The following is an 11263-nucleotide window of genomic DNA, read 5'->3' as shown; positions in this document are numbered from 1 at the left end:
CAGTATGGGCTAGAATTTGCTGTGCTGGAGTATTAGAGTGGATGGGCCATCATGATCAGAGCTGGGGGTAGAGGACATGAGATGAAGTTGGAGAGAAACTAAGGCCTTGAACGTTCAGTGCCTTGCAGACCATGCAGAAGGGAGTTTGGATTTTCTTTCAAGTGCTAGTGGAAGTGAAGGGGTTTAAGCTGTAGAGTGGCATGGTCTGATTTACCAAGGAAGTGGCAGGGGAAAGGCTCTATCCCAACGATTACTGCCACTGCTGAAAAGTCAGCTTTACAGCAATGGTGACTATGGTCTTTATGAGGCACCCTCCTTGCAGGAGACCAGCAATATACCTGGTATCAAGCATGTCAGTTGCTTTGGACCCCCTTTTGTCACAGATCAGTCCACAATCTGTCTCATTACAGTATTTCCTTATTCTGGAATTGGGTTTGATTTTACTGCAGGCACCGTTCTCCATAGACTCATTGAACGCTTTAGCTCAAACACCATTCCTCTGACCCAGGAATTCATTTCAAGATGAAAGAAGTAAGACAATGAGATAAAGCCCATGGGCTTCACTGGTCTTATAATGTGCTCCATTATTCAAGATCCAGGTAAGATTATAATATTATTCATTATTCAGGTGCCAGGTAAGATTAGAATATACAGCGTATGTTCTGAACCAAGCCTCTCCATTAATACAGAAATTGATATCTAGGCTGGGAAAACAGTAAACCTTATCAGTTAGATATGTGCTACTAAAAATGTGATTTATAGACAAAAGCCAGTTTGTAAACTACTGATCAACAATAAAATAGGTATAGAAATCAAGAGGAGCATTTTGAAACTTTCAATAATCTGACATTACTGTGACATCTAAGCGTGCAGTTTTGTATTTATGAAAACACTTGTCTGTGTTGGGTTGGTAAATAAAAACAAACAAACCAAAACACTGATCCTTCACCACAGTTATGCCCACTAAGGCTCCAGCTTTATGAACTTGGTTAAGAAAAAATCAGGTTATTGGAATATGTTGGCTACTGCTTGTCTCCCTTAGTGCTTTGAGAGAGACAAACTGTGGTTCAGCACAGCCTTTCTGAAGAGACAGGCAATAGTGGGGTGGTACTTAGACAGCGTTGTTAAGAGGAGTCCTTTCTGCCAGTGATTTAGTTATCCCGTACCGGTAGGGATTAGATAATATCTACTCTGCCAATTGAAACAACAAAATTTTCTGCCCCACATAAAGTTAACATGCTAGCTAGGAATGCAGAGTCCCAGCAGAACAGTGGAGTTGGGGATCCTCATTTCTCAGGATTCTACTCGAATATCCCCTGCTGTACACTCTGTACACCAGCTGAAAAAGTAATTCCTCCCATTATGCCAGTTGAGTGGTGTGCAACTTAAAGGACAGAATGTGATACTGTAACCTGGCTTTATGACCCCAGCTGTTCCCTCCCTCTGCGCTCAGATAGCGTAGTGTCTGTGGCAAAGACAGAGAACTAAGATCTAGGGAGAATGATACAGAGGCCAGGCCAGTTTCCAAGGGAGAGAAGCAGGAAGGGCAGAGTCCATATTCAAAGCTTACATTTCAGTGAGATTTCTGTTAACAAGCTAATGGATTTCCTCCAAATGACACTGTTTGAAGGTATAGCCAGAAAATCCTCAGCCTGGCAGAAGGCATCTCCTGGTATGCTGTCTCAAAGACAATGTCCCAGTCTCTGTCTCTGTAGAAAGATGAATTCGCTTGCTGGGGCAGTCCCAGGAGATTCCTTCTCACTATTCCTCTAAGGCAGGGTCTTTCAGGATAATAGATAAAGGAAATCTTGGCGCTTTGATTGGCTCACCAGATATCTCAGTCCTCTGCTGGAGAAGAGAGGTGCTTCTTACCCTTGTTACTCTTGTCCACCAGGATACGGTGTAATCTCACAGCCATCACGTATTGCATCTCCTTTTTGCCGTTTCTCGTTAGTTTTTGTTATCCCATCTTCCACCTCCTTTATTGTATACTTGTGCATTGGGGAAAACTTTATTATTCATCCTTTAGCTACATTTGGACCCGATCAAGATTGACTACACCCAAAGACCCTGAATTTGGGCTGGGTATGACTGAGTTTTCGCCTCCCACTGGGTAGGGATTGAGTACATTGTCAATTGTGTATGGATCATTGCTTTATGTTAAGAGAAACTATAGCTATGGAGAAATCAGTGTGTGTGTGTGTGTGTGTGTGTGTGTGTGTGTGTGTGTGTGTGTGTGTATGAATACACCGAACAGCCAAGGGTGATGTGAAGGGAACATTTATTGTTTTGTCAACCCAGAGCTCCCCTCTTACTTTGGGAAGAATACTCTTCCCTTCTATTTGGGGCAACTACTTCTACTCTTTATCTACCTCCAATCTAATATGTGTCCAAATGGGACATGCAGTAGCCACAGTGATCGATAGAGCAATGGGTTTCTGAGCTGAGCTAAGGCAACTATATAGTATCTGTACTGTAATTGAGTTATGGCTCTTCATTCCAAATTCAGTCTTTGTGCCTGTTCTGTGAAGGTAGATCTCGACCCATTGAATATTCTTCTTTTGTTAGTTATCACAGTGTTACACTTTGTCAGTAGAAAAAGTGCTGGAGCAACACTGAAGGAGGAAAAGGTTTTGCTTCCTGGTTCCAGTGTGCTTCCCTGCCAGGCACCTGAAGCATGGAAGGTTTTTCTAGAATCCACCTCCTGCGGCACAGGTGGCTTCCCCAGCCCCACTCAGGGGTCTGAAGGACAGTCAGTGGTGAAGGAAAATCTTCTAAGTGGGCATAATTCAAATAGTATATTTGTTTATTCACCATGTCTGGAGTGAGGGATGACCAGAATGGGCAGTTGCTAATGGTTTTTCTAGATGGAATGGGATTGGAAGATTGGAGATGAGGAAGTATGGGGAAGAGGTATATGAATGGATTTCTCTGAATGGTCACAGACTGTGAAGATATCTGTGTCCTATCTGAATGCACATTAAAGGTACCCACTGTAGAGGAGACTCAATAATCAGGTGGATAAAATGGTGCACTCTGTGGGTGTCAGCCAGCCTCTTTGCCTAGCCACCCCAGTGCTTGCTCAATGGGCTCATGAACAAAGTGGCCATAGTTGTAGGGATGCAGGCTGTGCATGTGCTCAGCAACCTGGATTTTCCAATACTAAGGCTCACCTAGCTGATGCTACTGCCAAGAGCCTAATTTTGCAAAAGCAGAAAACAACATTGACTCCCTGATACGGTCCCAGTCCCCAGGGTGATGAACCAGCCATCTGGCAGGTTGATTACACTGGACCTCTTCCATCATTGAGGGAGCAAAGATTCATCCTCATGGGAATAAGTACATGTTCTAGAAATGGATTGGCCTTGACTGCTCATAATGTTTCTGCCAACACCACTGTCTGTGAACTCACAAAATGGTTTATCTACCACTGGTACATTACACACAACACTGCATCTGATCAGGGTGCTTGTTTTACAGCAAAGGAAGTGTAGCAATGGGTCCATGTCTATGAAATTAACTGATCTTACTACATACACCATCACTTGGAAGCAGCTGGCTTAACTGAAAAGTGAAATGACTTACTGACGACACTGTTATGATCCAGTTGGGAGGCAACACTCTGGAGAAATGGGATTCTGTTTTACCGGATATGTTTTGAGTCAGAGACCATTATATGGTACTCTCCCTCCTACAGTCAGAATACATTTGAATCAAGGTGTGGCAGTGGGAGTGTCTCTTTTCACTCTGAGGATTTTTCTTCCCTTACCTAAAAACTTTGACTGCTGCTGGTGTGGAGATATTTGTCCCCAAGGGGAGAATGTTTCCTTCAGGAGATGCAAAGGTTCCAGTAAATTGGAAGATGAGGCTATCAACTGGTCATTTGGGGTTCCTTATACCACTGAAACAAAAAGCAAAAACGGGGTAATCTACTGGCTGGAGTGATTGATCCTGATTACCAAGGGGAAATTGGCTTGCTTATTCTACACAATGGAGGCAAGGAGGACAGCCTGGAGCCCAAAAGATTTTCTGGGCATTGTCTTAGTACTTGCATGTCTAGTATTAAGGATAATGAAAAATTAAAGCAACCAAAAGTAAAAAGTAGAGTTCTTGAGGACTCAGAACCTTTGAAAATGAAGATCTGGGTCATTTCACTAAGTAAAGGATCCCAACCAGTTGAGGTTCTGACTGAGGGCAGGGGAAATACGGAATAGTTAGAGGAAAATGGAAGCCATAGATACGAATTATGATCTTGTGAACAATTACAGAAACAGGGACTGCAGTATCTTTGTATATTATCTATTGACTTGTTATATCCATGTGTTTATTTGTATTTACTAATCGTTTTCTTCCTTTCTCTCCTTCCGATTTTTATTTTATATTGAAGTTGTCAAAGTTGTATTCGTTTCCTAGGGCTGCTGTAACAAAGTACCACAAACTTGCTGGCTTAAAACAACAGAAATTTGTTCTCTCACAATTCTGGAAGACAGAATTTTGAGATCAAGGTATCGGCAGGGTTGGTTTCTTTGGGAAGCTCTGAGGAAGAATATGTCCCATGTCTTTCTCCTAGTTACTGGTGACTGGCTGCCTGGTAATCCTTGGCATTCCTTGGTTTATAACATATCACTTCAATCCCGCCTCCATCTTCATATCGTCTTCTCTGTTTCTCTCTGTGTCTCAGATCCCCCTCTTTCTTCTCATATAAGGAACAGTAGCATTGGATTTAGGGCCCCCTCTAAATCAGGATAATCTCTTCTCTAGATCCTTAATTTATCTCCAAAGACCCTATTTCTAAATAAGGTCATGTTCACAGGTACTGAGGGTTAGGACTTGGACATATATTTTGAGGCCACAGTGCAACTTACTATAGAAGTTAGCTTTACAATCAAGTCTTTAGGTAACAGAATATTCAGTGGAACTGTGACTGAATTTGAGGATTAATCAATACAGGCAGCGGTGGATACAATGAATCCTAGGAGTCTGTCTCCTCATTTTGGGGAAAAGGTGAGACGTTCACTTGTAAGAAGGATAGCAGTATCTTACTAGAATACATAGCAACACAGCATTGATTTATCATAGACAGGTGCATATGGAAGCTAAGTAGTCACAGGTTCCTGTAGTGCACGGGGCTCCTACAAAGTGTCTGCTTGAGTGTCTGCTTCCTGCAACACATGCAGCTCCCGCAGTTCCTAGCTCCTGCAGCTACCTCCAAATCTCCTCATCACTGGGTATTGTAGGATATTGCCTCCAGTCAGTCATCACCTTGTGAACTACATTCCCCAGCACCCAGGGCCAGTTTCCAGTGAATTTTTTCTGTCAAGCATCATAGCAAATTCTGTGTCACTTGGTAAGCCATGGCCATGCCCTCTCCAACAAGGTCTGGAGCTCAGCCATGGAGGGCTTTTCTCTTGGGTGTTCCATCTCAGACCTAGAGGTGGCATCTGTTCCTTATTTGCACTATTCTTGTATTCCTTAGAGTTTTCTTTATTTCACACTAGCCAATTCTGCAATACTCCAATCCCCTGTTATAGATAAGAATTATGTTGTACTGTCTCTGCTCAAATTACTGTGTGATTTATGTCTCCTGATTGGATTCACGACTCCACTTTCCTGGCTCCTGTGATTGGTTGGGAAGAGGACATATGACCAAGTCAAATCAAAGAGTTTTGTTTATTGAGATGCAGCTAGGAAAAAGAACAATTTCCTTTTTTGGTAGTGAAACTGGGAAGGTGTGAAATGAGGGCAACAGGCTGACGTATCCTCTTCTGTAAGGCAGAGAATGATAATCACTAGGAGGTAACAAAGCCGACATGGAGACAGAAGTTGGAGAGAAAAGAGAAGCAAGTGATTGGCTGGAAAGTTCAGTGGTATAGAGAAGTCATTTCTCCTCAATTGTATCTATAAATTTAATGTTATCCCAATCAATAGCCAGCAATAATTTTTTAATGAAACTAATCAGATTCTAAATTTCATCTGAAAAAGAAAACGCAAGAGCATAACATAGACAATTTTGCAAAAGAGGGAATATTATACTTCCAGATATAAAAACACATTAAAAAGCAATAATAATTAATGAAGTATACTTCGGGCAGGAATGGGCAAAAATATGAGTGGAAAAGAATAGAAAATACAGATCCATGTATTTAAAGAAATCTACAAAGTGATAAAGGTGACATTTCAACTCTGTTGGAACAGGATAAACTATCCATAGATGGTATTGAGACAGTTGGCTATCTATTCGAAAAATATATAGTCATATCTTTATTTAGTAACAAAAATAATTTCCACATGGATTAAGGATCTCCACTGTCTCTGATTTTAGCTCCGTTTTGAAGAAGTTCTTGACATTTGTCGAATGCATGGGTTTCAAAGATCCTCAGCTCTATTAGGTTTTATCATCAAATCTCTATCCATATAGTTTATTTTAAAGTGACTACGTAATCTTTCATTCGACACATGTAATACATGAATACATTTCTCAGTAGAAATTCAGACAACACAAGCATACACAAAGTGAAGTCTCCTTTAGTCCCCCACCTCCTACCATCCCATCCCTCCTCAAAATTAACACTGTAGTGTGACATTTCCTTTATACGGTTCAGAAATTCTCCAGTGCTCTAGTCTTCTGGCATCATAGACTCCTTTTTAGTGCTCTGAATTAATTTTTATTTGTATTTCTTCTGTTAGTTTAATTGAATTTTGAAAGACTAAGGAGGTAAATATGTTTTTAGGCCACCTTCTTGAAACAAAATTTACTTGGTCCTTTGATTAATAATTCAATTCACAACTTAGATAAATAATAACATTATTTTGAAATATATAAAATAAAAACTTATTTTGAAAATGCATCTTGCCCTCTAGTGGTGAGAAAGTTATCTACTTGATTTCTACTCTGGAAATTCCCTCATGCTTTTTAGCAGTTCAAGTAAGTTGGGAGAGCAAAGTGGAGTCTGATGCAAAAAGAGTGTCCTTAGATTTGTATTGTTTAAAAGAGGAGTTAAGGTATGCTGAACGTTAGACATTGTTGAGTTGTTAAATAAGATCACTAGAAGACTATTGCTATTATAAAAAGTAAAAAATAGACTATAAATTCCCATCTAATAGAAGGCCAAAATTAAACAACAAAACAAACAGATATAAAGTCAAGAGAGAAAGAAAACACAGAAATAGTAGAGCAAAAGAGATCATAAAGTAAGATAGTGGAAACAAATTCTAAATTTCCAGTAAACATAATACATGTAAATAGATTAACCTCTCATGCAAAAAATCAGAAAATATAGTAATAGATTAAAAATAATTCAACTATATTCTGTCTATAAATATATTAAGCTCACCAGTTAAAAAATAGAGATTGTTCTGGTGGATTAAAAAATAAAAATACCAGGAGAACTATATTGTTTGCAAAATATTCTTTACATTTAAAGAACAGAAAGAGTGAAAGCTAAAAAATGCAAATGATTCCAGAAAAATGCTAAACATTAAAAACCAGTAGCCATATTAATATTGTCAAAACAAAAACAAAATTGATGATGAGAAATTGACAAATTTAGATCAGAGAAGATATCCCTATAAATCTCTCTGATTTATTGAACTATAAAGCAGTTAAAAATTAATAGAGCTATAGTTTTTTGTTTTGAATTTTATTTTATCTTTTATATAGCAGGTTCTTGTTAGTTATCTATTTTATACATGTTAGTGTATACATGTCAATCCCAATCTCCCAGTTCATCCCACCACCCCTCCCCTGCCCACTCCCACCACTTCCCCCCCTTGGTGTCCATACATTTGTTCTCTACATCTGTGAATAGAGCTATAGAAGTTTTAATCAACATAATTAACAAGTTTTACTTGCTTTAAAGAAGAAAGCCTGAAAATTGATATGGGAAGTATCAAGTTAGAGAAAGAAAAACAGAAGAAACTCCAAGAAAGCTGAAAAAATACATTCACTTCAAATGGACCAAATATATATGTAATGCGGTCAAGACCTTCTCTCCTAAACAATGCTGCAAAAGACATTTTAAATTCTTCTCTGTCTCCCCTATTTTAGACACCATGCAGACTATTATCTTTCTTTTTCTTTGTTTTTATAAATTTTATTTTATTATTTTTTTGACTGCACTGGGTCTTCATTGCTGCACACGGGCTTTCTCTAGTTGCAGTGAGCGGGGTCTACTCTTCGTTGTGGTGCGTGGGCTTCTCACTGCGGTGGCTTCTCTTGTTGCAGAGCGCAGGCTCTAGGGCGTGCAGGCTTCAGTAGTTGTGGCATGCAGGCTCAGTAGTTGTGGCTTGCGGGCTCTAGAGCGCAGGCTCAGTAGTTGTGGCGCACGGGCTTAGTTGCTCCGCGGCATGTGGGATCTTCCCGGACCAGGGATCAAACCCATGTCCCCTGCATTGGCAGGCGGATTCTTAACCACTGCGCCACCAGGGAAGAACCTGTTATCTTCCTATCATCTTATTTTTTCTTCAGAAGAGTTACAATATTACTGATTAGTTATTGATTTTCCTCTGAAACTATGCCCTGATTGGATTGGAGTGTTTTTGTATTTTTCGTAGGAGGAGCTGTTAGAGTTACTTTCATTAGGAATTGATGCTTTCTGGTTTTCCTCTGAGATGGTGGTTTTATACATAATGATTGATTTTAGTACATTTTCTAGGGTATGGAAATTGAACACAACCAGTGTTTTCTAGGTCATTTATAACTTCCATCACAATCTCCCTAATTTCTTTTGCCCTGGAGACCCTCAAACATTCAAAGAGGTTTGCTGAGCTTGTTTTATTACCTTCCTTTGGGGAAATGCTGGGAACACCTCACTTCATGCCCTCCCTCATTACTTCCTTACTCTTCACCTGTGCTGGTCAGCTTGCTCCTGAAGGCTTTGTCCCATCGTCCTTTTCTCACAATCTTCATAGATTCAAGTTCAGTGGCAAGTCACCTTTGGAATCATAAATCAGAGTTTGGAGATCTATTCAGTTCCATAAATAAGGAAATAAGGGCCCACACTATTTTTCCTACTAGTGTCCTCCAGAAACTTCGGTCTGAATCAGTTGGTTTCTTCCCAAACTTACTACTCATTCAGTAACAATGAGGATCCCTCCTTGAAAATACAGAAGAGGAAATGAGAGACAAGGCTGCCATCGTGTGGTGTGATACTTGAACAGAAAGGTGGAGTTCACACAGAGAAGTGTGAGAATTGGGGAAATTACACAAGGTGAAATTTCCATTAGTTAGAACAGTAATTACCAACTTTTAGTAATTACAACTTTTGGACCTAGCCATGTAGCTGCCTGAAGTCCCAGGAAGATATTATAATTGACCCATGTCCATAGATTGAAAGGTCTATGGAAGGCACTTAGGAATCTATAGTTTTCATTTAAAAATATGGCTAGATATGCATAATTTTATTTGATAAAACAAAATATAAGATATTAAATTCTTAAAATTCTCTTTGTTCCTACCTTTTTCACAATCAGATACTTTTGGCATGATAGCCATGTTATATAAATGAGATAATTTAACTAAACAGAATTTAATGAATGCCAAGTGAAGCAAATATTTAAATAGATTTGCTCTAGTTTGAGTGTCACAGAAATGGGCACTGAGATCTTTTTTTGGTTAAAAATAAAGGGGGGCCCAAGAGGAATCACTGCTTGAGTTGCATAGAGGCCCGCTCTGTGGCTGGGATGCCACTAATAACCAGACGTAGGGTAAGAAGAAAGGCAATGAAAAATAATTTCGCCAAAATATTTGCCGTATCAGCTGCTATCTTCATCCTAGACAACTGTAAATTGCTCATGTCAAGTGTCCACATGTCTGCCCTACCTCACTTGGAATTAATGAAAATGGGCAAGGGGCACCATATCAGAAACTCTTCTTTCCCTGCTAATCTAACAGGGTTAGAAATGGGCTTCCCCCTCTAAGACTGCTTAACATTCTTAAAGAAGTCTAATCATCTCAAGGGAGCAATCTCTTTCATTAATCAAAAGCAACTGAAAAATGTATTAAGCCCATTTTTTATTTTTAAAACTTAAAAATATAGAATATTTGAAATAAAGAAAGTGTACAACACAGGGTAACTGGATGGGCCCTGGCTTCATGATCATGAACTTGAGCTCTGGAGTTAGACCTATTTTGGATTCAAATTCCAGTGCCACCACTTATGTGATAACTTGGTGAAATTATTCAACTTCTCCAATGTTCAGTTTTCTTATCTGAAAATGGGACTACTAACCGTACTCACAGGGCTGTGGCAAAGATTACACAGCAAAAGGCATGCACAGAACTTAGCACAATGCCTAGCATTTACTCACTGCGCCATAGATGTTAGGCTGATAAAATCTCCCAGCAGGGGAGATGTGTGTACCACTATACTTTAAGTGTAATCACAATGGAGCTATCAAATTTCTTAAAGAAAACCAGCACTTCTATTTCATTTTTTAACGCATTCTTGGAAAAGATGTTGTCCTAAAAGTAACAGATTCTTGCCAGCAGGATTTCTCAAAGGCAGGACCTTAGTTGAGGCACCAAATTTTAGCCTAGAACATGGAATTTCTTAGCACATCGCACAAAAATTAGTCTCTTGGTGCGAAAGGCTGAGTTAGTGAACACAGCAGCAATTTTCTAGTGAGATGGTCCTAGGCTTAGAATTTTAGATCCATCAGTTACTAGCTGTGTGTTCTTGAACTTTAGTTTCCTCATATGTTTGTTAAAGTAAGAAGAACAGTAGCATATACTTACATACTGCTTACTATTCAATATATAACAGTGTAGATTGTGTTATCCTGCATCAGGGAGATAATGTATGCAAGCATCTGTCCTAGAGCAAATCTCAAAAACTGGTTTTTGTTGCCCTGGAATTCTTTGATGATGGTGGTGGTGATGGTGGTGTCTAAAGAAACCTTAGGGTTTAGATACCTGGGAAGTTGATTTACAGATCCATTTTGTCTGATGAACAGACAAATAAAAACACAGGAAAAGAATGGTTTTGCCAGTGTTCCAGTTATCAAGGTATTGCCTCTCAGCTCCAGATCCACCCTTTTGCCTGCTCAGCTCTAAATCCAGTGTTCCGGAGCTAGATTTTATAAGCATCTCTCCTTTGCAGCTGGTGGGATATTAAGCTTTGTCAGTAGAGGGCGCAGGAGGGACACTGAAGGAGGAAAGGTACCCTTTCTGTTTCACCCATTTGTGCTCCTTCTAGCAGCCTCCTTCGTGGGCCAGCTTCTGCAGGCCAGGCTCCTGCAGCGTGTGTGGCAACCTGCAGAGTCC

At 39.8% G+C, this 11263-nt stretch overlaps 1 long non-coding RNA gene across 1 annotated transcript in view; it reads left to right on the top strand.

The window, feature by feature from the left end:
• The first annotated feature begins 455 nt into the window (after window positions 1-455).
• LOC149747892 (uncharacterized) overlaps window positions 456-11263 on the top strand; it is an 87191-nt gene continuing 76383 nt past the window's right edge. The window contains exon 1 of the long non-coding RNA XR_016395204.1: window positions 456-599. This is a non-coding gene — a long non-coding RNA (uncharacterized LOC149747892). The remainder of the gene's footprint in view (window positions 600-11263) is intronic.

This window comes from Delphinapterus leucas, chromosome 12 (genome assembly GCF_059928025.1).
Source record: "Delphinapterus leucas isolate spDelLeu-1000000601 "Yukka" chromosome 12, BTC_Dleu_Yukka2, whole genome shotgun sequence".
NCBI classification, from domain to species: domain Eukaryota; kingdom Metazoa; phylum Chordata; class Mammalia; order Artiodactyla; family Monodontidae; genus Delphinapterus; species Delphinapterus leucas.
The sequence above is the reverse complement of the archived record's forward strand: the minus strand, read 5'-3'. Positions and strand labels throughout refer to the sequence as shown.